Below are 25,753 nucleotides of genomic sequence, written 5' to 3'. Positions count from 1 at the left end.
TTGGGCATTATTAAAGTGGTAGAAAGAGTAATGCACACTTAAAAGCAGTAACCAACAGCATCCAGACTTCTTCCTGGTGGAAACTACAAAAGCATCAACTATTCTAGCATTGGAAGTGTCAGGTTCTTTTCCATACACATTGAATCTTTCTATCAATGATCCAATTCCAAGTTTGCTGTTCAGAGACTATTGTCTGTTGTAGGTTATGGTTATTTATCCTTTGCATTAACAGCACGCGCTTGAAGGTAATGCATGGTATGTTAACTTTTGGTGGTGAACCTCTAGAAGTTCTTGGTGCAGGGGTTTTAGTTTCAAATACAAGTCTTGTGGTGATTTAAACCCCTCACAGTCCTAAAAAAAAAAAAAAGCATTAACACGTGACTATTTTGCAACAATATAACAGGAACTTTGGGTGGAGTTTCGATTCAGTTTAAGAAGGGGTTAAAAAATGAAAACCCAACTCCACCTGACATTTTAAAAGCATTTACAGGATTGTATTAATATAAAACTATATTGCAAAGGATATGAGTAAAAAAGTAACCATTGGTTTTTTCGCCTATAAATATAAGAGCCCTTTTACAAGTAGACAGTGCTTTGTGGTGTGTGAACAACAGACAGTGGCACATATGAAGCATTAAGGCAGTGCTTTCATTTTGACTGTAACGCAGGGAAGAACAGTCCTACACAGTTTTCCTGATGAAGCGCACCATAACACATGAGAATTTGGGTACCATTCAAAATAAATAAATAATTGTAGTAACATATGGTTTTACTATCTTTTCTGGTAAGGTATAAATTTAAGTGCACTAAAAAAAGGTTTGCTTTACTGTCCAAACTATCATTTCCTTGACGGTTCAGCCTCTGTGGTAAAGCAGTACTAACCCGCAATCTTCTTCTGTCCTCTTCCGGTAGACATTTTTCATTCATCTTGATTGGCTATGCCAGGAAGATGTAACTCCCACACATATGTGCGCAGGGGTTCATTTATTTCCGGCATGCACAGGGGAAGCTGGGATTGCCAAGTATTCTGACAACCAATGCATGTACAGCTCAGCTTTTTGCCAGATAGGCAGGTTGGAGGGATGATTGCAGAAGTGACATCACCCTTGACCTGACTGATTGTGGATTTATTAGCTCTGTTATATTGTGGAGAAAAACATAAATTAAGACCTGTGAAATATAAAAGAAAACAGGTTCTGTGGTAACACAGACTTCAGTTATATATTTACAAAACTATATTGTATATATTTTATATTTTGGCACTTTTTCCTTTATTTTTGGTTCTGGATTTTTATAAAAACTATACTAATAGTAATTGCTTTAGTTTGTTTTGATTAGAATGTGTGGGCTAGCAAATGCCAGAAAAAAAAATGTAATGTATCAAAAAAAAAAAAAGCTGGTGTTTTTCCTTGTCATACTTTTAGGAATTCCAAATAATTTGAATGTTTTGTACATGTGTTATGTTTGGTAATGCTGAAGAAAGTTAGGGAACTCCCTACAGCTGTACATAACCCCACACACCCCAGTGCTGGGACCCACCATGTCCCTTGTTAATAAAAGCATAGACTGTTCTTTCCATTTAGTTCCTGAATTTTTAACATTCCTAAACATCTAAACATCAAACTTTACGATGATACATGAAGTTTAGCATTTACCTTAAAGTAGTGTTTATTCATAGTATTTTATTTATTAATTCACTCATTTCACTTCATTTATTTTATGGACAAGAGGCCACAAAATTCTAGACATCTTTAGAGCTGCACAAATATTCTGGCTTTCCTCTGATCGGAGACGGTTATCATCACCTAAATACATTATGTCTAATTAGGTTAGTTAGAAGCTAAAATGTAGTCTTCAGTTTTCTTAGTAGCAGGGTGTGGATAAATTTGCAGTGGAAAACACTGGTCATATATTTAGCTATTGAAGCTATTGACATTTTTCAATCTGAGGATTTGATAGCAAGTGTAAGGCCTGGTCAGTACCAGTATTCCCCAAATACCAGTCCCCCAATCTAACACCGCAGTCTTCACCTCTAGCAGCCCCCGCTCAGCCTCGGGAGACTGATTCTGTCTCCCAGCACTCGGTTGCCCCCAGGACTTAGTGCGGAGGGAAGGTGTCTGAGGATAGGCCGGCAGCCGACCAGGAGCCCACAGATACATAGTACAGAATAATCAGGAAATCCAGAAACAAGCCGAAGTCAAAACACAGGAAATCAGTACACCAAGCGAGGTACAAAGGAAAAGGCACAAGCAGAGTCGGGGTCACAAGCAAAGGTCGGTCCAGGCAGAGTACAAACGGAATGTCAGGAACAGGCAAAGGTAAGTAACAGAGAAACACACAAAATCACTCCAGCACAGGAAAGCTCAGCAGACGCTATAACAGGCACTGGTGACTGGTAGCAGAGAGGCTTTAATGTCCCAGCAGCCAATAGCAGCGCAGGACGAGTCAGGAGCTGATCAGCTGATCAGCCTCTAGAATCCCCTTCAGCTGTGCGCAGACTACAAAGGGATGCTGGGGATGCCAAGAATAGATCAGGTTGCACAACTACAGGGAAGCTGGGGCTGCTGCTATCTTAGTTCTTCTGGCTGCTGCAAATGACATTGCTGGACAGAACAAACAATGTTTCATACTGCGATGATGCACAGTACGGAGTCGCCGGATAGATGAGCATTTCCTAACAGCAAGCCTTTGGGATGAAAAAAAGTCTTATGATGTGACAATATCCTGGCTATAACAGTAGAATATCAAAGTGAGTTTGATAGAGTCATCTCAGAAGCTTTAGAATAGTTTATTCCAATTAAGGTATTTATAAGGGCAAAGATCAGTAATCCATAGCATCTTATCATCTATAACTTTGTTGTACAATTGCTGCTAAAGTTTATCTGTAGTCAGGGTAGTTGGATACAGGGAAGAGTGTGAACATCACATTTTTGTTACTCTCTATAATTCACCCTTTCTAATTTTCACAAAGGCAGAAAGTGACCAGAAAATGTAATTTTATTCTTAGTGACAACTATCTATTAGATGATTGCCCCACTTTATAGAAATTTTAATCTGTAAGAGAGGAAGTAAATCACTTTCTATTTTCTACACTGCTTTTTAACATGAAATTAAAAGGAAATTTAGGATTTATGCACCAACCCAGGACCAGAAGAAGGGGTAATGAAATCTCATATTTTAGGTCCCAAAAGAGATTCAGGAGCCTAAAGAATAGCTCAGCATATGAGGCACCCACCAGTAGCTTATATGTTTTCATACCTTTTACTATGACCTCTTCTACTTATTACAGACCAAAGATTCAGCTTATGCATGGTACCCCCAAATTGCTGGAAACTTTTTTTCAAGCTTTTGGTCCATTGACATGATAGCATAATGCAATTGCTTTAAATTTGTTGGTGGGACATCCGTGATGCATATTCTCTATTTCACCATATCACCAGGATGCTCCTCTGAATTGAGTTTTGTGAATATTGAGTGACTGGTGGGGCCATTTGGGTACAGAGATTTCATTGTAAAGTTCAAAAAAACAGTTTGGGATGATCTGAACTTTGTGGCAATGTGCGTGATCCTGCTGGAAGTAATCATCAGAAGATGGGTACGCTGTGGTCATAAAAAGATGGACATGGGCAGAAACAATACTAAAGTAGGCTGTGGTATTTAACCTCCCCAGCGGTAATCCCGAGTGTGACTCGGGGGTGAAAAAAGATGCTGGAAGTGGTAACCCTATGGGAAAAGATAGTAAATAAAGCGTTTACCTGATCTGCCGGCGTCCTTCTTCATGATGCCTGTCTTCTTTCTTTCTCCGGTCAGCTTCCTCCAGGAGTTCCCGGTGGTGTACGGACGTTCCATTAAGGGGGGGGGGAATTCAAATCTATTTGTATTGCATTCAATACAAAATATCTGTATTGATGGCAATACAGTAGATTTATATGTGTAAAAGCAGTAAATTGGCTTTCATGAACATTTATTTTACAGTATAATATAATGGTATGAGTATATTTTTTGTTTAATTTTAAAAATAAAAAATAAAAATTATTTATTTTTTAAAATGTATTTAATTTATTATTTTGACATGATTTTGTGTTTCAAACTTTATTATACTCATACTATTATATTATACTGTAAAATACATTTCCATTAAAAACAATGTACCGCTTTTAGACATATAAATCCAGACAGAAATTAACTGACCAGAGGGTTAAACATTGCTTTTTTGTATACTACAAAGTGTGTTAAGAAAGTTTTCCCTACAGTATTCCACCACCACCACCGGCCTTAAACAATGGTACAAGGCAGGATAGATCTATAAGTTCATGATGTGGATGCCAAACACTGACTCTACAATCCAAATGTTGCAGCATAATATAGGACTTATCAGAACAAGCAATGTTTTTCCAATCGTCTCTTAGTAGCTAATATATTGAGGCTCATTTGCTAGGGAAGCTTAAAGTTGTGTTTCTTAAAAATTGTGTAAATAGACACTTTGATTATCTAAATATATATGAAAATCCAATTTATGTTTAGTTTGATTGAATCATGGCCAGATACTTTTCACGTAAATAGATAATTGAAATGAATATTTACACAATTTTGATAAATCTCATTTTGTTTACATAAATCAACCCAGCTACAGGTAGTTTGGACAACTCCTAGATTCGAATGGGGCTTCCCTGCTTCCTTGTGTGCAGGACAGAGTCTAGAAGGGGGAGGGGGTGGTTTGCATGACTTGCAGAAGAAATCTTTGCTAAACAGCTGAGGTTGTGGGTGATCTTATGAGCTGAACTGATCTGTAACATCTTGTAACTCTTTAATGAGCAAAACAAACTCTGCAGTTGTTTCTTTTTCCATATCAAAGCACAGCTTGCTCCAGAAGTTAATGAATGTCTAGGCTCCATAAAGTTTTTTTTTTGCTTTGTTTGTGATTAACTCACAGTGAGGATTTTTTACAGTAACTGACACCACGCTGCCTACTAATATGTTGAGACAAACATCTGTCCTAAATACATTTATTAAAATAATGCACCTGTTCCGATTTACATACAACTTCAACTTAAGAACAAAACTACATTCTGTATCTTGTATGTAACCCAAGGACTACTTGTATTTATACATATTTAAAAAGGGGGGCAGAGTGATTGCTTTATCCCACTCCCTGTAGCTGTTCATTTGCAAATCGTTGTATTTAATACAAAAGAAAGAAAGAGCAAGCTTTGAAAATGTAAAAGATTTTTTCCCCACTGCCATATTAATTAAATCGTTAATATAAAGAAATAAAACAAAATATACTTTTCTTTAGTAGAAAAGAGCCAAGAACAATAAATGATATGTAACTGGAGCGGCTTCTCTAGGAAAGGGAATTCAGCAGCATGGTGTTATTGTGACTGTAACACTATTACAGGAGGTGCAGATTTTGACCTAAAATAACGGACTTTGACATATGTTGGGAATGGAATCATAGATTTTTAAAGCCTGATAAATAGATAAGTGGATTGTACATTTATTATTTGTACATAATACATTTATTATATGATGATCCACTTTAAATGGATCCTCATATCAAACTAAAATATCATTAAAACAGAATTGCATAACGTATGCCTAGCATTGGATTTTTACGTTGAGGAAATGTGTTAGCTTTCTATAAAGATGAGATCTCCCAGCTAGATATTCCTAACTATTCTCTTCACTAAATACCATTGTAGCTTCAAGTGATCAATTGTGAAACTGCATGAAATTTCAAGAATGGGTGATGCCTTCACTGTTCACAGCTTGCATTGCTTGAGTGATATTGCATTAATATTGGGAGAATAGATACAGTGGGATCTCAAGACAGAGACACCAAAACACAACCTTATAGACAGAAGCAACAAGACTTGCTCAACGTATAATATACTTTGGCCAGCAGAGGGCGCAATAAAACCAAAGAATAACAATAAACAGGACAATAAATGTAACTTGTGTTTTAAAAAATAGTAAATAGGGTAAAACAGAAAATTTTACTATTACAGTATTTTCTGAGCCCAGTTTTTATTAGATGCTTTAATACTAAGGTAACATAGGAAAATGACATAGTACTATTTTCTCACTTATTTTCGCTTGGGATTGCAACTAGTACCAAAAAATGCCACCTCACTGTATTCCATTTATTAAAAGCCGCACTAATGCATATTTAATTTATTCCAAATGCCACATGAAATGAATTATTGTAATATTTTATATGGTACTCAAAACATTGTTGCTGCACCAGCTTAAGTGTTATCCCTGGCAGTATTTAATATATAACTGTCATTGAATTCCCTCTGTTGGCCAATATAAAGTGTAGAAATAATTTACAAATCAGGTTCTAGAACTGAAATGTTCTATTTTATATAACAACAGAATGCTTACAGATGTGCATACTAAATACACACTAAATAGACTTCATTTATTGAAATGACTGAAATAAAAAAGTTCTGTTTTGTCTTAAAGCAAGAAATTACTTTAAAACTGCTCTTAAAAAATACAATTTAATTATGAACTCAATTTAAAGTATACTGCATATACAATTTGTAATTTGCCAATCCTTAGATGCTGTAGCTGCATTCATTTTCTTTTTTCAAACTAAGAACATTTCAGCAAGTGCAGAAAATGCATTTAAATATTTACCAGAAATGCAGTGAAAGCAAACACAATATTATCTGTACATCACAAATCCTTATATCCCCTTGTCATATAGATGAATAAATGAAGACACAGCAGTCTATGTAATAAAAAGTCACTGCACCTGACCTGTTATTTCAAAACCTTTCAAAACCCTCAAATTTATTTTAAAACCCCTTAACCACATTTATGCTGCATCCGGCGTCCACCAAAAAGGACCCCTGCACAGTCACAGTAGGTGAATACTTCCTCACATTGACCACATTATAGCTACAAATAGACACCATTATCTTTCATGATGTGTATATTTTTGTGTGGTCTGATTTTTGGTGAGGTCAGCATTTGAAGTAGTAATATGTGGTTGGAGAATCCCCGCAGAAGCCCCTTACTTGTGGTAACTGTTGAAAAAAACTCTGCTACATGCATAGATTAAATTAGTATATATAGAAAAAGAAACTGGCCGTGGTTTTCCCATGGCTTCGGTTACCTATCTCAGTTACCTTCGGTTACCTAGCTCATCCGTACATAATACAGCAACTGGAAAAATATGACACACATAAGACCCTGCCTTTCCTATCTTTATTTGTTTTTTTGTGTTTCCAGATGTTTTAATTTCTACTCAGATATGTGCTTTGGCTTTCAGTACTTTCCCAGTGGCTATGTTAGGTAGTATCCATCTGGCAACATGATGGGTTTTGTGTATATATCCTAACATTTATTGTTATAGTGAATGAGCATGCAATGGCACAAGGCTGACAATTTATCTACAAACATTATTCAGTAACTATCTCATTGGGAAATATATCTGCTAATGAAATTGATACGTTAGTGCCGGTAATTTTCATCTCCCAGAGCAGTGACCTACCTTAAAGGTCCTCCCTCTCGCCAGCCATCCTGGTATCCCCAACAGTAACTCCTAGTTTATCCAAAGTCCTACTAAAACTCTGAGTAACCCTAACAATAACCCTTAGTTTAACCCCAATACCCTCTTTCTAAACCTCTCTGTAAATCCTCCCTGCAATCTTAATTCTAACCCGCATTATAACTCTAAATCTCACCCTAACCCCCTGTGTGGCCCTGTAAGCTAACACTAGAGGTACTCAGAACAAAAAATCAGTTTGAATCCACCGTGACTAATACCAGGTATGGTAGGGCTCACCATTCCGACACAGGATAATGACATCTGCTATAATCTGATGGCTTACTATACTTGTCAAAGACTGGTATTGTACAGCACAACCAATCGGTTGCTTACAGAGGGATATAAGTGGTTTCCACATTTTTAAGGTTAGGATAACATTTTTTTAGGACTGAGGATGTTTTTCAAATTAATAGAACATTTCTGTGATCATTGATTTTTTTAACGAAATATTGGAAGAAGACCGTAACCCCACATGTACCTAATTCACACATTTGGCCTGATTTATCAAGCTTTCCACGACTAGAGAGGATAAACTATTGTGGGTGAACCTGGGTAATCCTGCAAACATTTGACAAATTATATATAATGATTTTTAGGAAATCTTTTCCAAATTCCTGGATAACCCAAGTTCACTCATTTAGTCTATCCTCTCCAGTCTTGGAGAGCTTTAATAAACTAGACCCATTGGGTTGACATTGTGTTTTCTTAGCTAATGTGTGTGAATGTGACTGAGGATCTGCAGATATCCACATGTGTCTGTATGGCCTCTAAAGAAACCCTATCACCCAACCTTTTATATACATGCTATAGAATATGTGCTTGTAATATAGTTTATGCATGGTATTAACCTCTATTAAGTAGACATCTAAAAGCTCTGAACCAACTTCTGGGCACAGCCATATAGGATGTGATGCATCATGGCATACAATTAAGGGTTTTATAGGGATGGGAGGAGAGAAGGATCTAGGACAGTACAAACAGTAATTAAAATATTCCCAAAAGAGGTAAGGGCTTTGACCTAGCAAGAGGAAACCATGCCTGTGCTAGGCAATCAACTCTTCCTGGAGTAGACTAGCAAGATGAAATATACATTGTACATGAACATAAAATTATATATGGATATAAAAGCACGACAAGTAGGTGTTTACAAGGGCAGAGCAGTGAGCACACCCAAGCAGTAGAGAAGTAGAATACACTGGCTCACAGAAAGCAGCAGTTTGCATGGACTAGTAACTGTTTAGTAAACAAAGCATTTCCGGGACCAGGTAAAAGTCCCACTTTAATGTTTGTTAAGTGTGATTGCTTGCCTAAGAGTATATTTCCCCTTCAAAGTGTTCCTGTTCTTACTAAGAGAAGAGGAATGTACATCTGTGCGCTGTACACCACTACCACCTACAATACAAGAACCTAATCTAACCCAGCAAAAAATGTGCTCAGCAAAACCTACTGCTCCAGATACTATTTACTTATGCATTCCTGAGACTGTCTCGTCCCGCTTGGTTTGTGGAATGCTTTGATTTGCTCATGTGGTGAGGAAGCAGACTACATCCTTCCAAAAGAAAAAAAAAAGAGTAGGCACTAACCATAAAACAGACCTACTGGGAAACTACAGGATATGTAAGGTGAGCTATGCAGTTCTACAGTGCATTTTGTCTGCTCAAAAGGAAAACTGTATTTAAAGGTCAGTTTGTGTATTTGAAATGTGCTCAATATTCTTTCCTGGGACTATTTTGTGTTTGAGAACGATCCGTTTTCACATCACTTCCTAGTATGTAAAGTTCACATTTTGAAATACACTTCTTGTTATGAAATAGTCATCTGTAATGCCAGAATCAATGTTAGAATCCATGCTAGAATATTATAACTTCTGAACGTATATTCACATGGACTATGATTATACCTTGCTTACCTTTCAAAGCAGAAAATGATGACAACTTAAAACAGCAATGATATGCAATATGATGCAGCAAACAATCACAGATTACTTTTCAGCAGTCTGAGTTGCTGAATGGTGAATTTTGCCAATATAGATTACTGCTCATCAAAGCTGTTTGCTTTGGTATTACATAAAATTGCGCTATCACGCCTGCTTCCTGTAATTATTCTTAAAAGATGGCTGTAAATTTACAGTAACGTTTAGTTATCCTATGTACACCATACGTAAAAAATGTAAATGGACATCCCAGAAAGACATACCATTTACATTTTGGACATACAGATGGAGACACAAGGTTTATGTACTTTTCAGCCTTAGGTCCTTTAAAAAATGTGTTAGTTTCAATGTAACAATGTTGGCCAATCAGTTGCATACAAGGAAAATGAAATTCTAATCTTAAATTTTAAAAATAATGTGATCTTCATGTAAAAGGGCAATGCGTGTTCCAGAAGGAATCTCCCTGGTTGTATAATAACTATTTATTTCCCTTGCTAACAAAATTCTTTCTTGGCCAACTACGGAAATTGGATTTTTTTGGGGCCCTAACTTTTTTTATGTCAATAAAAAAACACAACTAATACAGTTTTTAAACATACTCAAAGTGTGTTAGTTTAAATATGTTTCTGTTAGAACACTTAATGTTGCCCTTAAAACCATAAGACCCAGATCCTCCCCCATATTTTTAAAGTTGCATTCCAGCCTGGTCTTGCAAAGGTTCCTTTGCTTTACTAAGTTACTAACACTTTGGGCCTGATTTATTATTATTATTATTATTACTACGTAGTATTTATAAAGCGCCATCATATTACACAGCGCTGTACAAAGTCCATAGTCATGTCACTAACTGTCCCTCAAAGGAGCTCACAATCTAATGTCCATATCATAGTCATATGTCATTAATGTAGTCTAAGGTCAATTTTTTTTAGGGAGAAGCCAATTAACCTCACTGCATGTTTTTGGGATGTGGGAGGAAACCCACGCATGGGGAGAACCTGCAAACTCCATGCAGATAATGTCCTGGCTGGGAATCGAACCTGGGACCTAGTGCTGCAAAGGCCAGAGTGCTAACCCCTGAGCCACTGTGCTTTCCCACATTTATTAGATATTTATTAAAGCTTTCCAAGGCTGGAGAAGTTTGACTATTATGGGAGTAATCCAGCAAACCTGTAATGGATTTGGGCGGGGACTGAAAACATTTGCCAAATAATAGGAAACAAAATATAAGAAATCTATTCAAGGTTTGCTGGATCGCCATGGTTCACCCATGGTAGTCTATCTCCCAGAGTCTCAGAGAGCTTTAATATAATCAGGCCCAATGCGAACTTCTTACAGTATGCATAAGTATCTTCAGCAGATCAGATAGATCCGGTCTCATTTTCTGGCTGTAAGGTTTGCACAAAATGCAAACCACCTCTCCAGATGACATCTACCCATCACAGCATTTAAAATGTAAAATTCACATAATTATGTTTAAGAGGAGTACTGTGGGCTCTTGAGAGGTATACTGAGGCAGAGTAATCGGATGTTTTCAGAAAGCTGTGTATAGCTCCCAGATGTCCCCTGCTACAAGCCATGACCTGTCAGGATTGTAAAGTACAAAACACCAATGATCATGGCACTGGGTCTAAAACAGGGAATGTGGTGAGAACAGATTTTGTTTAAAACATACACATAAGAGGTCTATGGGACATGAAGACATTGGTAAAATTATTATTATTTATATTAACAATATAGTGGTATTTTTATTGTGCCAACATATTATGCAGCGCTGTACAAAAAATAGGGGTTGCAAAGGACAGACAGATACAACAATGACACAGGAGGAAGGGAAGACCCGGCCCAGAAGAGCTTACAATTTAAGAGGATGATATAGCATGATATATTAAACATTACCACCTTCAGGGCAACAAATCTAACAAGTGTTGAAAAGTATTTAATAAACTTCCAAAGTGGGCTGACCTAGGTAATTTATGTATTTATTGATTCAAGTAATTTTTTTGTATTGCATTACTATTGAACTAAATAATGATTTATAGATTACTCACTGGCTTGAGCAAACACTCAATTTGCAATCACTCCTGCCTTATTACAACATTTGATATACAATATCAGTGCCACACAGGGAGTACATTGTTATAAATGATTGGCTGACTAATATACTTACTTTGTGCAAAAGTCCAGTAACACATAAGTGCAGAAAGCAGAGTGTGATGTGTATGTAATGAACATCACTACCACTATATACATACCGTAAATATTACAAATGACACACAGTGTAATAATAAAACATGTATAGCCGACTTATTATAAAAAAAAAAAATGAAAATCAATAGAGACTTCATTAAGTGAAAACGCAGGGCTGTCTGTAGATTTTATCTTGCACACAAGAAGCATTAGAATCTGCAGCAGGTATCTTGAGTCCTCCTCATTTCCTGTCTAATGCACTATAAGCTAGGCTAATTCACTAAATTATGAATTTATAAGCAAAAAATTTATAGACAGCTTTATGAACCCATTACTTTGAGTATATTAGATAAACACTGACCAGGACACCATGTGTTACCATGACATGTTTCAAAGGAATTTTTTACTATACCGAATATACAAAAAAGTCTAAAAACATAAACAACTACACTTTATTTTACTCAGCGGAAACTGAGGTAACCTCACTGTGCACAGTACCTAATCTGGCCTCTCTCACTGAAGGAAAGGAAATCTTGCAGCTACAGGGATGTGACAATACAGAAGAGAACTCCCCAGTCACTGCTGGTAGGTTTGCCTCCTCCTTTCAGGCCCCTCTTCTGGCCCTGACGTTTTCATTAGCATCGGCTGGCAGTTATGACAAGTCCTTAAATTTCTGCTGATTTTTGAGTCTAGCATTAATAAGACATCGCATATTTAACATCATGGTTGGTATGAGAGCATTCTGAAAGCTTTGCACTTTTGCACATCGGAAACCCAGAACAACCAAAAAACGCCTCCTAGATACGAACGAAAATTCAGAATACTGTAGGCAACTCGACATGCGTGCACGTTTCTTAGCATTTGCTTTTTGCACTGCCATATGCACCATCCTCTAAAAGAGGATAAAATTTAGCAATTGCAATCTCTAGATCTGAATGAAAGACAATCTATTTTTGAATAACTTTAGCTTTTCTATTTTCAAATACTTTGATAACCAAGTTCATTCATATTAGTGAGATATGATTCCAGATGCCATACCATGCTAGTGGAATCATTAACTCTGAAATAGAAAAAGCTATGCCTTAACATTCAGAACATATTTTTTGTAATTGCTCATCCTTTATTATATAAATACTTGATTGGTATATCACAACCATACATATTATTTGTGGCAATTCATGATGGTACAAAACTCCTTCATTTTTCATTAATAACAAATAAATTCAAAGTAGTTTAGCTGGCCTGCCAAACAGACGGCTGCAAGTAACACAAAAATAAAGAAAACCCAAAGGATTGCTGTCATTGTAAGACTTGGCAAATCTTAAATAGATTTTTCATCACAAATCCAACTAAAATCCTTATGTAAATTTCATAGCCTTAGAAAGCATTTCCCATGTTTGGAAATTGTAAACATCTCAGGCAGAGAATGAATGTAGTGCACTGCAAGCCTGTACTCCATTGCTCAAGTATGACAGAGAAGGGCCGGATTTACTGTAATTATATGTTTGGTGTGGGTGGCTGAATGGTGAGGTAATGTGCATCATTGTGTTCCCAGGAGCTGAACTTTACTTCAGGCTCATGAGGCATGTAAACCAGACACTGCTTTTGTTTGCATTCTTCGCCGAGAGTCAAGGAAATAAAAGTTCACGTGGTTGTTAGACCATCTGCTGTTGTTGCATGGAGCTTAACTTCAACAGGACATTTTGTGCAAACCTGAAAACTAAGTTGAGACGCTTTGTGATCACAATGTCAAAACCTTCAGCTCAAGCAAATAACAGAAAATAATAACTTAAGCAACTGCTTAAGTTAAGCAACCAGTATAAAAAGTTTGAATACTTGTGGCTGAGGATAGATGAAAGAGCACCATATCTGACTAAATTGATTAAATTGGTGATAGTTGTTAGATATTACTTAAAATCTAATTGCCACACTTTTCTTTTAATCATATTTTTATGTATGCGGAGAAGCAGTATAAGACTGTTAACAGTTCAGTGCCTGGGTGGCCAGTTAAATGGGCCCTAGGGCTGTGGGAGCTTGATGTAGTTTTTAACTTTGAAAACTAACTTAGAGAAGTTTTGTTACAGAAAATGTATTGGATTTCTCCAAAGGATGATAGATGGTATGGCTTGTAACCTTTGTTACAAGCATGTACCAGAAAAGCTATAGAAATAAGTATGGAGTGAACACAAAATGAAACTACAGTAGATACCATAGTTGGAGTACCAGCAGTTGGGAGAATGAACCCTTTAAATCTGAGAGACCTGGAGCAGCTGGAAAAGGAAGAGTGGCCCAAAATTTTAGTAGAGGGACGAAAAAGACTCATTGATTGTTACAGAAAGTGATTAACATCAGTTATTTCTTCCAAAGGGTGTGCTACAAAGTATTAGAGGGAAAGATGAGAAAAGGGAAAGGATAGAGGTCTGGGGACAAACAAACAAGAACATTGGAGGAGTGTAAAAAAAATAGGAGTGAAAATAGAACATTTCTGCTAAGGAGAAGCTGACGACGTAAGAACATGTGAATATAGGGAGTGAAAGACACATTTAGAAGTAAATGGTAGATATATGTGGTAGATTAGGAAAGTATAGTGAGTGAGATATGGGGGGGGGGGGTATACACATACACATTGTATCCATGTTTAACCTAACCATTTGGCCACAAATATTGTCCAGTTGTAAATATTCTTGTGTTTTCAATAGGCACAAGCTGTATTTCCATCACTGGGCCCTGTAGGTACTTATTCAGCCCTCAAAGTAACAAATCTTTACTGTCATCCTCTCTTTTATACAATTTTTTTTTATTGTTTTAATGGGCCTGATTTATTAAAGCTCTCCAAGGCTGGAGAAGATACACTTTCATCAATGAAACTTGGTGATCCAGCAAACAGAAGAATACTTACAACTGGACCTAACCTGGTTTTGTTTTGGTTATAACATGCAATGATGATTGTATTTCCAATGATGATAGGGAAAATGTATAATCAGTAAATATATTGAGAAGCTGCCTGCCTCTGCTTCCTAAAAGTTCAGGTCTCCTATGTCTAATGGTAAATCTGGCCCTGTCTAAGGCTTCGTACACACTTGCCAATGGCTCTTGTCGGATAATCGGCTCAGGGCCGATATCGGAACGAGAATCTAGACGACGGGTGTGTACAGTGCCCGTCGTCCATCTTCCGAACGGCCATCCTGGCGGATCCACGGACAATGGACAACGGACGATCTTAATGGAAGTGAAGGGGGAGAGCGCACAGCAGGAGGCTGCCCCCTCTTTCTCCCCCTCCCCTCTCCATAGAGCAGAACAGTGCTATGTGTACAGCACTCGTTCATGCATTGTGCAGTAGTTTGTCGTTGGAAAGAATCATGAAAGATCCTTTCCAACGACAATTATTGCACTTGTGTATGCAGCCTAAGTGTTTCCATGCATTACAATTTTTATTTGACCTCAACATCAAAAAATATAAGCAGAACCTTCAAATTAAGATAGCTTTATAATTTAAAAGTATATGGATATCCATATCATACAAAACCGTGTAATGTAGACCCATTATTTTTTCACACAAACTGTTTCTCTCATCTATAGTGATCTGTCAAACTTTAGCCCAGTAAGGAATGTAAACAACAATGTTCCAGTAGTTGGGTAAGATAGCTGTGAGGGAAAATACCTAAGAAAACATACAAAAATGTCTGTTTATGTCTTTATGGAGGATTTGTCACTTAACAATAAATTTGCACAGTGCCTAATGTATACCCTCTAACCATCTCAACAAGAGGTGGGGGGGGGGGTACAGGCATGGTCCTCGTAAATGCAGATTTGGCAGCACACTGGTAATAACATCTAAAATCCTTGCAGTCTTTATCAATGTACAGCACATACTAACTGTTGCTTAATCTTGAGTTGTAAGGTTTTTAAGAACTGATAAGTATTTTTTTTTTATCAAATCAATGATTGATTCGGAGGGGTATTTTATTGACTATTTGATAGTAAATAAAAACTTGTGGGGCTTTGCCTGTATGGGGAAATAGAAAAGCATAAAGTAGCAGCACGCTTGGAACCAAAAAAATAGCTTAACATTTAAAATGTATGTCATGGAATTAAATACTACAAAATATGTACATTTTTCCAAAAAATTTAGAATTTTAAGAATGATCACACCAATGCCTTTTTGCACCAAACTCCCAATCAGTGTGGTCAGTTCTGCATGATGGGCTACAGAACTCTGTCAACCCCCTCCCCCCACTGTCTCTCTTCATTTCTGACCGCAGAAAAAACGTTGTCTTCTTGTCTCCCAAGCTACTGCTTACAAACTGTAGAAAGTGGGCTCCTGGGAGGTGTAGCTCTGTGGGGCAGGCTACAAAAGGAACTAAGCTCCCAGCAGCTGTCTCTGCAAGGATTTTATTTGCTGATCATGATGTAGGGAGTAAAAAAAAAAAAAGCTGAGTAAGGAAAAAAATAAAGCTGGGACCTGCTCTCCCTGGAATTAAACCTTAACAATAAAAAAAAAAAAATGTGACCATCCAGGCTTTATTGCAGAATTGACACAATTTTGATGCTAAATCACAATTTTTAGTTGAGGAACTATAGTTCTGCTTTAAATTTGTGCAATGCTCTGTCTGTACTGATTACTATACTTTCTGTTTCCCATACTTGTTATTTCTGTTGATAATTTTGAAAACTATAAAATAACTAAAAATTATTTAAGGAGCTAGGTCATGCCCATAAGTCTTAGAGTTTTTCCAAGATAAGTACATGCCCAGGTATAGCAAACCTGCAACAAATTCATTGGAGGCAACACCAGGTATTTCTAGTCATTTTCTGTCTGTAAAAAATCCCAAAAAATGATTTTTTTTATATTTAGTTACTTGCATTTAATTGTAATTCTCAGGGCCTGCTGACGCCATTTTGCGCCAATAGAGTTGCTATAAGTAAACCTATCACTTTGCCCATACAGGCAATGTAAGGGAAATATATTTGCTTTTTTCATTGAATAAAACAGAAATATGTATATGTTGCATTAAGGAAGATGTCCAACATCTGCTTTCTTTATCACATAACTGTACCTTTGGGATTGACCAAACTACCTGGTTCAGTTTATGGGTAAATACGGTGTTCGGGCAGCTATATGCATTTTCTTTTCTAGTAAAGGGTGCAATGAACATTGCAGGTTCTCCCCATTTGCATGGGTTTCCTTCAGATACTCTGGTTTCCTCCCACATTTCAAAAACATGTTAGGTTAATCGGCTTTCCTTTAGATTGTGGTAATGACATATGACTATGGTAGGGACAATAGATTGTGAGCCCTTTTGAAGGACAGCTAGTGAAATGACTATGATCTTTGTAAAGTATCATGTAATATGTTGGCGATAAATACTGGCAAATAATAAATAATATTAATAATGGAGGATTGCTTACCCAAAAATCAAACCTCTTCCAATGTGTGGCAATTGAGTGTTAGTGTTGTTAGTTTTAACAAATCCTTATCCCACTATAGCAACATAATGTGCAAAAAATGTAATGTAATGCATCTTAAATGTGTTCACCTAACTTCCAGTATGAGCCATTAGATTCGCTGGAAAAATGTAGCTGTCAGATGGTTTCAAATGGAATTGACTCCAATTCGAAACAGAGCTATTCCAACCATGGATTGGAATTCAGAATTTGAACAATCCAAGTTCCGATTAAATGTTACTATACATGACATTTATAGTAAACTGCCAAATGGGGGGAATTGTTATCATCTAGCTGCTGGATTGGTTGATCTGTACTATACCTTTCATTTAAAAGAATATGACATCCAACCCAGAAATTCATAATCTGTTCAGATTTAGGTTTACATGAAAAAATGCACATTCTTGCAGAGAAATATGATTTGAATGAAGTATGAAATATGAATGAAGGTATTTCAGTATAAGTTGAATCACCTAAACAAATAAACCAGTTTGCAAACTGATGAAAGTAGCAAAATGTTTTTCTGACATTAAGTTGTTCAGGAAGCAGGTCAGGCTAGTACAGTAACCTCAGGTGGGAGTTTCAGAGCTGTCAATTAGAAAATTAGACAGTGAAATATTTTTCCCAAGGTACTGATGTACTCTATGTTATGCCTAAGGTGAAACAAGCACACAACACTTCCCCTGATGGGCTGAACGCTTGTGCTACAAAATAACACATTGTTATTATCATTTATACACACTTTGAAGGGTTTATAGGTGTCTCTTTCCTGCCAAGGGGCTTCTTGGGCTTATTTTATACAATAAACATATATGGATATTTGTATCTGTTCTTTCATATTTGAAAATTATTCTTATTGTTATTATTATTATTAATAAACAGGACTTATATAGCGCCAACTTATTACGCAGCGCTGTATATTAAATAGGGGTTGCAAATGACAGACTAATACAGACAGTATCTGACAGACAGACAAGTATACAGACAGACAAGAAGTGCTTACAATCTAGTAGATAATCATCTACATTATACAGTACTGCATGGTCCAATGTGCAGATGTTCTGAAATCAAATTGTTGATTTTTAGCTGAATAGAGTGAGGGTTGAACAAATACAGAGAGTGGGCAGGTTACTTACAGTTGTATTTAAAGTAAAACCTTTTTATTTCACAGTAGAGAAGAATTAAGCTACATACACAGGTCAGATGATTCTCAACAAACACAAACATTGTGTTCAGTGCTTGTTTGTGTCACGGCAAATCATTTCCAGTGACATAAACTTGAAATATGTACATACCTTCAAGTTTTAAATTCCATAAGGTTTTGTGCTGTTCATATCCTGGACAATGCAAGGATGATCTTCTATATCAAGCACCAGGACATTCACCTTCTTCCTAGCTATCTCTCCACATTGTGTATCAGTTCATAGTGACACAAGGGATTTCACCAGAAGTCGCTTCAATTTTTATGTGGAAATATGAAGACTTCTAGGTTACATTCTCCATGTTTTCCTATGTAGCTGTCATGACTCAGACTACACAGACTCTTATGCTTGATAAATTGAAAAGCACTTCACTCAGGTCCTACTTAAAGCAAACCTTGATTTATTCCTTGTCCTTTCATGTTTCCCTTGTCCTTAATCCTTACTGGCGTAGACTCTTTAACTGTAAAACAACAAGGATCATTACTGTCCTGAAGCCATAGGCAGTGGGGGTTTGTTGGGTTGCAGTGTTTTCAGTGGTTTTATCTATGCCCTCAGGCTTGAACATAAGACATCAAGGGAACTCCTTGTGTGCTTAGACAATACTGTCAGATCTCAGGAATTTGAGCCTCAGTCATGTCTTATTTCATAGAGGTATAAGAACAAATACCAGAAAACACAGAATAAATAAATGTATATATTTGATCTCTGTCCTGTATTGATCTTATGCCAAAGGTTGGACTCCACAATAAAAAAAACTCAACTGTGATACAGAAGTACTTTGATGATAGACCATAGCCCAGGACATCCAATTAAATCAGAGCTGTCAAATGCATTTCATTCATTCTGGCAATTGCAAGAGTCTACTTTTTGCACTATAGCTTGGGTGGGGTTTTTTTGGGAGAGCCTTGAACATTACATGGTTGTTGACACATCCAATCTCCATCAGACAACAATATGTGTACCCAACCTAATTCATTCAGATGACTGATATGTAGAATTAAAAGTGTACAGCAATTTGCTACCAAAACTGTTGACAATATGTTTATGCATTCATGTACCTGGATGATTTGTTTTTACTGTTATCAGTACTGGTTATGAAACACTGCTTTGTGTAGGTTGTCCTTCCTCAGTATTAGGTGCAAAGGTGCAAGTCAGGTGAGTTATGCCTGGAGGCAGCTTCGAACTTACTACAAGAATGCAAACTACATTTCTTGATAGTTCAATGACCACTAGAGGGAGCGTGTACAAATGTATGTGTGTGTGTATATATATATATATATATATATATATATATATATATATATATATATTCATTCATATTGATATTAGGGGTAACCGGGATCAGTGCATCACTTAGGACACAGCCACACAGTCCAAAACAGTATTATTTATTGAATGCTAAATAAGCTTTTTTCAGTGTACAGAAAAATCAAACTTTGCTTTTCTTCAGCAGTATGGTTACAGAAGACACAATTGGTGCTTACAGATTTTTTGCTCAAAAAATGCTGGCTGGTTACCGCACCTGAGCACTCACATACTCTCGGGCTGTCTAACTAATCTACACCTGGTCCCAGGCTCCAACTACAATCACCAGTCTGAACTGACAATTCCCTAATATTTTGACAGGTAATGCACATCCATTTCCAAATCCAGGACTGGGACAGGGATGGAGTGTTTGACCTACCCATTTCATCTATTACACTCCAGGCCTGGATTCCAAATACAGATCTGAAAAACTGCAGATCTACTAAGAATCAGAGCCATAGAATCCAGGTTCTTCAATCTTTTCACAGGGTAAAATAGAGTAAGGTAAAACAGGGATGCCCACCACATTTGGTCTCAAATGCCTTACAATGGTAATATTTATATATATTGTTACAAATGTTAATACATAACAACAGGGCACCACTTTCTTGTAAAAACAATGCAGAATAATGATAATGATGAGTGAATGATAAGCCTCTGGATGTAGGACATAGAAATGTATATCTGAAATACAAAGTCTTACAAGTCTACAGGAATACATTTCTGCCATTTCTCAATATACAGTAACATATTTTACCAATAAAAAGCAGTCTTTGAGCTCCATTTACTAACTTGAGCTATAATGTCATTAGTCAGCTGTAGGAAGGAGATCATATTGTAACTTTGTAATAAGTCACAATGTGAAAGGTTGTGGCAGGGATTGATCTGTATCAGACATTTAGGAATAGCCAGGAGCTGCATGCCATGATTGATAGGTCTGTGTCTCATCTCAGAGCCATAATCCCAAATTAGATGAGCCTATGTAATGCCTGAACCGAGAATTGTCAGAGGTAGTACTGTGTTGTTAGGGAGATGTAAGTACATATGTTATACATTATTTTCCATTCATCCCCTTCACGTGGAAAATATATATGATACTAGATACTCTTCAACATACATAAACTTTACAATACATTGTTTCCCTGTGAAAGCTTTTTAAAGTAATATTAGATTGCAGGAGAGTGTGGATGTGAGAAGAAAGAAGTCTAGGAGATGAGAGCATTCCAGAGCTCCTTGAGAGCATGTTTGTGTATAAGGAAATCCTATTTCACATTGTTTCTGTTCTCCAACATAGCTCAGTCACCAGTGAATGGTGCTTCAACATTTCAAAATGTTTGGTATGTCAGCTGGTTGGCACATTGTTCTTTACTTTATAAAACACTGAACACCATTACCTTTAGTTGAGCACAATTGTACAAACTCCTCTACTGTATTAAAGTTACTTAATATGAGCTTTTTATTTAGCATTAGAAGCTGCATCAAGTCATATAAAGCCTTGTTTTCTGGCTGCTGAACATTAAGTATCATCTAGCTCTTTCCTGCCGAGCCTTACTGTCCCTGACCCCCCATTTCTATTACTGCATTATATTTTCTTAAATTCTTGATTTTAGCAAATGATGTAGATCGCCCTGCCAGCCCCACCTACCAGCCATGAGCTGCCCCCATTGCGTAGAAGAGCACAGAGACACACTGATTACACTTATAAAAGGTATGCAATATTTAAAATGAAACGTTGAAGAGAGGGGTAGGGAGAGACCAGGGAAAGCAAGATATAGGCAAATTGCACGTCAGCTTTAAATAAAACATTGTTGTATTTGATCACATCCTAATCATACTCTGTTAGTTCTGGTTAGACTCCTCACAGGAGTATGTTTATGGAGGAACACTGTGTAAGGAGATCCAAACCGAAATTCTGAAAGTTCATTTTCTCAAGACTTTTTGTTTCCTAAATCAAATGTAGGACAGATGCAATTTCCTGCCTCCAGTCGCTCCCCCCTCCTTGCCTGATAGGCAATCATTGTACTCAGGCAGCAGTTAGAGTAGGTGGGATCCAGATATGTGCTGTGTCCTTCTCTGCTCCACTGACACAAGGGAGGATTATTTATATTGTGTGCAGAGACCAGGTGGTTTGGCTCAGTTCAGAGTACATCACACAGATTACCTTGAGAGGAACATTTCACCAGCAGCCGCACACATCTACATCTTCAATGTGCATTTTATACAGAAAGCAGTCATTCTATATCCTTTTCACACAGGAAGCCAAACTGATCCTTTTCTATAAAGAGAACTGAAACACAGAAGCACAGATTGTAGACAGTGTTTACTGCAGTGTATAGTATTGCATATCTATCTTCTTGCAAAGACACAAACTCAGCTTGCAAAAGTAATTTAAAGCCTAAGGTCAGGCATGATTTTTTTTGGTAAAGTTGATAAGAATAAGAATTTATAACTTACCCTCCCTTCCTGCCCCAGTGACGGATGAAAGTGCTCGTGTCAGTGGTACAGGACATGAAGAATAATACAAAAGCTGGCGCTAATCCCTCCTTACTCTACAAAATAAATAGGATTTTGTTGTGGTCTCTTTCAAAGACATTTCCCATCAATTCCTTTGTTACACCCTGTTACCAGGGCACCTTCCTGTTGGCCAGTAAAGGCACCCATTCAATGTACTGACAGCAGTTAGAGTCAGGGCCATACATGCCCAATCTGCAGTACTGCACTGCAATACATCTGCAATGATAGGTTTCCTTAGCTTAACCACTTGAAAAAAGACGCACAAATCTGTTGTGTTTAACCACTAAGGATATAAACATGCTTGAAACCTGCATATTCCATATAGAACCCTATATGCGCAGTTGATCCAGAGAAAAGCAAAAATGTGCTTATAAACAATTCAATTATCAGTGACAAAATCCCCTTGATTCCCTAAGGCAAGCATATATTACCTGGATCAACAGTCTCTGGTGTCATTTCTTAAAAAATGTAATAGCCATTTTTATTCTGTGCTTCCTGTCCTCCTCACTGCTTCCTGTATTGGCAGGGCTGCAGTGTCTGGGAGAGGGAGCATGTGGGCACCAACAAAGGAGGATTAGGCTCAATTTTGTTGTATTATATTATTAAATGTGTCTATCACTTGTGTAGACTGTCATATGACCCTTTAGTTGTACGTTAAGGCTACTGGTATAAATTTATATAGTAGTCCAGAACAGAAGGGACAGGAAAATCATCAACATTACATTACACTACCTCATGCCAGCCATGGAATGTTGTAGCTGTGACAGCTGTAACACACTGTTGCTTTGCTAAGTAAAATGCATTATTAGAACTGCATATCACTATGTAACACTCTGACATTCTAGATCTGTCATTGCACAGCTACCAGACGCATACAAAAGTTTACTTTTCAATTTCCGGAAGTTTGGAACAGGAAAGCATCTGGAGCACTCAGCCGTTTAGCTGTAGAACAAACACTGCTTCATAGATTAAAATGGCAGAAAAGCAACAAAGAAGAAAGGTTGCCGATTAATTATTAACACCGTGAATATATAATCAAACATTTCCATTCAGTGGTGTACTTGTAAAATTTTTATGTCCTACTATACAGTTGTAAATGTTTAGCATTTCCTTGCAGTCTCACTTAATATTGTCATTTGTAGATACTTCTGCCAGGTGACAGTTGCTGTTACACCTCTGGCCTAAAAGGTAATTTTTTATTAGTGGTCAAAGGGAAGCAGCTGCAACTGAGATGAAAGCTAAAAGGATTTAAGGAGACATTATCAATGAAAATGTATATCATGCAGACCCACAGATCACATATCTGCAGAAGCTCTCAGTATGTCCTGCTTCAACCATATGCCTGGTCAATGTGACAAGAAAAGCCCAACACTAGTAGTTCTAGGGTTTAGTACCCTCCCAACTCCACATTCTAGATGGCTCATCACCATAATGGACTGCCAAACCTCTCAACTCCACATTTACTTATCACTATGATGGGCTGTCAAACTGGCCAGTAGGTCTGTTAAGGAGCCTATGTAGGAATACTTTCACAAAGTACAAAAGATTTGCCAGAGCTTGACAGGGTCTCTTCAGGTTTAAACTTCTGCAAAATTCCCTTACAGAGACTTGGAAAACATTTTTATGTGTGCTACTTAATGTGTATTGCCAGAGGTTTACCAAGAGTTTTAAAATCTTACTTTTCATCCATTTGAAGCTTTGGTACAGACTTTACAATTTTACTGCCCATGATGAAACTGTGATCCCACAGTTGTATAGTGATATGCCATGCCATATCATTAAATTACTTTTATGAAATGACCGTTGTTTTTGCTGCTCATCCTCCTCTTTTTTCCTAGAACAGAGCAGCACTGTCTTTACAGCACCCATTCATTCTACTGTTCCTAGAAATGATCAGTAATCATAGTTTCCAACATCTGAACAGAGCTTCAGACTGCTGCAGTGCTTACACCTGCTAGGCTTTTTCTATGTTATACAGCTCTAGATTGAAATCACGTAGAAAGTATTGGGTGTCCAAAATATATATATGTGCAGTGCAACACAGTTCCAGCAATTCTGAAGACATACTGACTACTGCAAACAGGTTATTGGCGAAAGTTCCAATCCTGGAGACTCAGGACAGTCTTCAATAAAAAGCAAGTGGAAAATTAATTCCTAAACTGTAACTGCAGCCAAAACTTTCTTTACATTTTGCCATAATTTGTTATATATTATGATAGCTAGTGATACTTGAGCTATATGTGTTAGAAATATGTGTTTGCACACTATATGAGCTGTAAGGGAACCTGTACTTAACAAATCATTTTCCAACAGGTGTCTAAACATTTGACATCAGCAGCTTGCAGCAATATGAGAATAGCCCTATTCGATATAATTATATTGGTATGCAGTGGATAGTTGTGTCCAGAATACAAAGTCAAAGTAGCTTTTGCTGTAGTTACAGATCACTCAAGGAACATCACATTTTATGCCACTGGTGAAACTTTTCTGATTTAAAGGCTAATATCGGCGCTGTGGTTGTCCGCAGCAGTCTGCCACAGAGTCACTTGCTCCCTCTTTGTGCAGGTAGTTGTAGGCGATTGCGGTGAATTGCGGCAGCAGTTACTGAACACAAAATGTTGAATCTGCCTGCCCTGGAGCAGCCAGCTGTATCTTATGACTTGAATGCAACCACCTTGGACCACAGATCCCAGTGGTTGAAAGCCGTTGTGGTTGTTGCTGGAGAAGTGATAAAGATCCATCACTTTCCTGAAAACATGTAGCAAACTGCAACCTCAGTCATATGCAACCTCATGATACAGTTTGATTGCGGTTGAGGTTGAACTGTGGTTGAAACAACCACCACAGATTAAGCCACACAGTATTGAAGAGGGAAGCTGGGAGTGGCTACCAACAGCGATTTGGAAACTGAAATATGAAAGGGGCTTAAAGTGGAACTAAACTGAAAAATAAAAAAAATCACACCTTTAATTCCACACATCCCTCAATTGCGCTTGAGCTTTCCTTGATCAGGTCCTATGCCGTTCTGGAATTCGTCCTGCCGTGGAGGGAGCGCCGGGCACCGCCATCTTTAGCTTCTTCTTACTTCTTCTGGCTTTGTCACCCGATCTTGCATTGCTCAGGTGCAAGATTGGGTGACGTAGCCTGCAGTAAAGAAGAAAAAAGTGAGCCGATCCCACTGCACATGAGTGAGATCAGCATCTCTTTCCCCTTCTACGCATGCCCGAGATTGGAGCTTTAAGTGTATATTTAGACATAAAAAAATATGTTCTTGACCCTCTCTATTCTTTTTGGAGTTAAAAGTACTTACTTTCCATCCCAGAAGACACAGCTGTGTTTTACATTTCTGTGGAAATCTGATTGTTAATATGATAGGTAGAATATACCGACTTCTGCTTTAGAATGTGAGTATGTTGTGCTAAATTAAAAAAATAAAAAAAAATAGAGAAGTCCAGGAAGCAATATATCTAGTTTTGTGTCTAACCATTCACTTATGCTTTAATGTTCTAATTGGCCTTCAAGACTAAATTGGTTTAAACAAAGGGACTGAATGTTTTGGCAATAAAAATGAAATTAAGCTTGATTGTTTTATGTACCTTGTAGGTT

At 37.3% G+C, this 25,753-nt stretch overlaps 1 protein-coding gene and 1 long non-coding RNA gene across 7 annotated transcripts in view; one reads left to right on the top strand and one right to left on the bottom strand.

Moving 5' to 3' along the window:
- The window catches only part of DLGAP1 (DLG associated protein 1), a 303,658-nt gene that overhangs the window by 227,170 nt on the left and 50,735 nt on the right, over nt 1–25,753 (top strand). The window lies entirely within an intron of this gene.
- LOC140330869 (uncharacterized) lies at nt 225–25,222 on the bottom strand. Of its 2 annotated transcripts, XR_011920812.1 has the most exons (3): nt 25,112–25,222; nt 21,795–21,920; nt 225–351 (listed from the first exon to the last, which is right to left on the bottom strand). It is a non-coding gene; the product is annotated as an uncharacterized lncRNA (long non-coding RNA). The 2 variants fall into 2 exon arrangements; XR_011920811.1 differs by lacking the exon at nt 225–351 and having other exon boundaries at nt 19,706–21,920.

The sequence above is a fragment of the Pyxicephalus adspersus genome, chromosome 5 (genome assembly GCF_032062135.1).
Source record: "Pyxicephalus adspersus chromosome 5, UCB_Pads_2.0, whole genome shotgun sequence".
Classification (NCBI taxonomy): Eukaryota; Metazoa; Chordata; class Amphibia; order Anura; family Pyxicephalidae; genus Pyxicephalus; species Pyxicephalus adspersus.
This window is presented reverse-complemented; position numbering and strand designations above follow the sequence as displayed.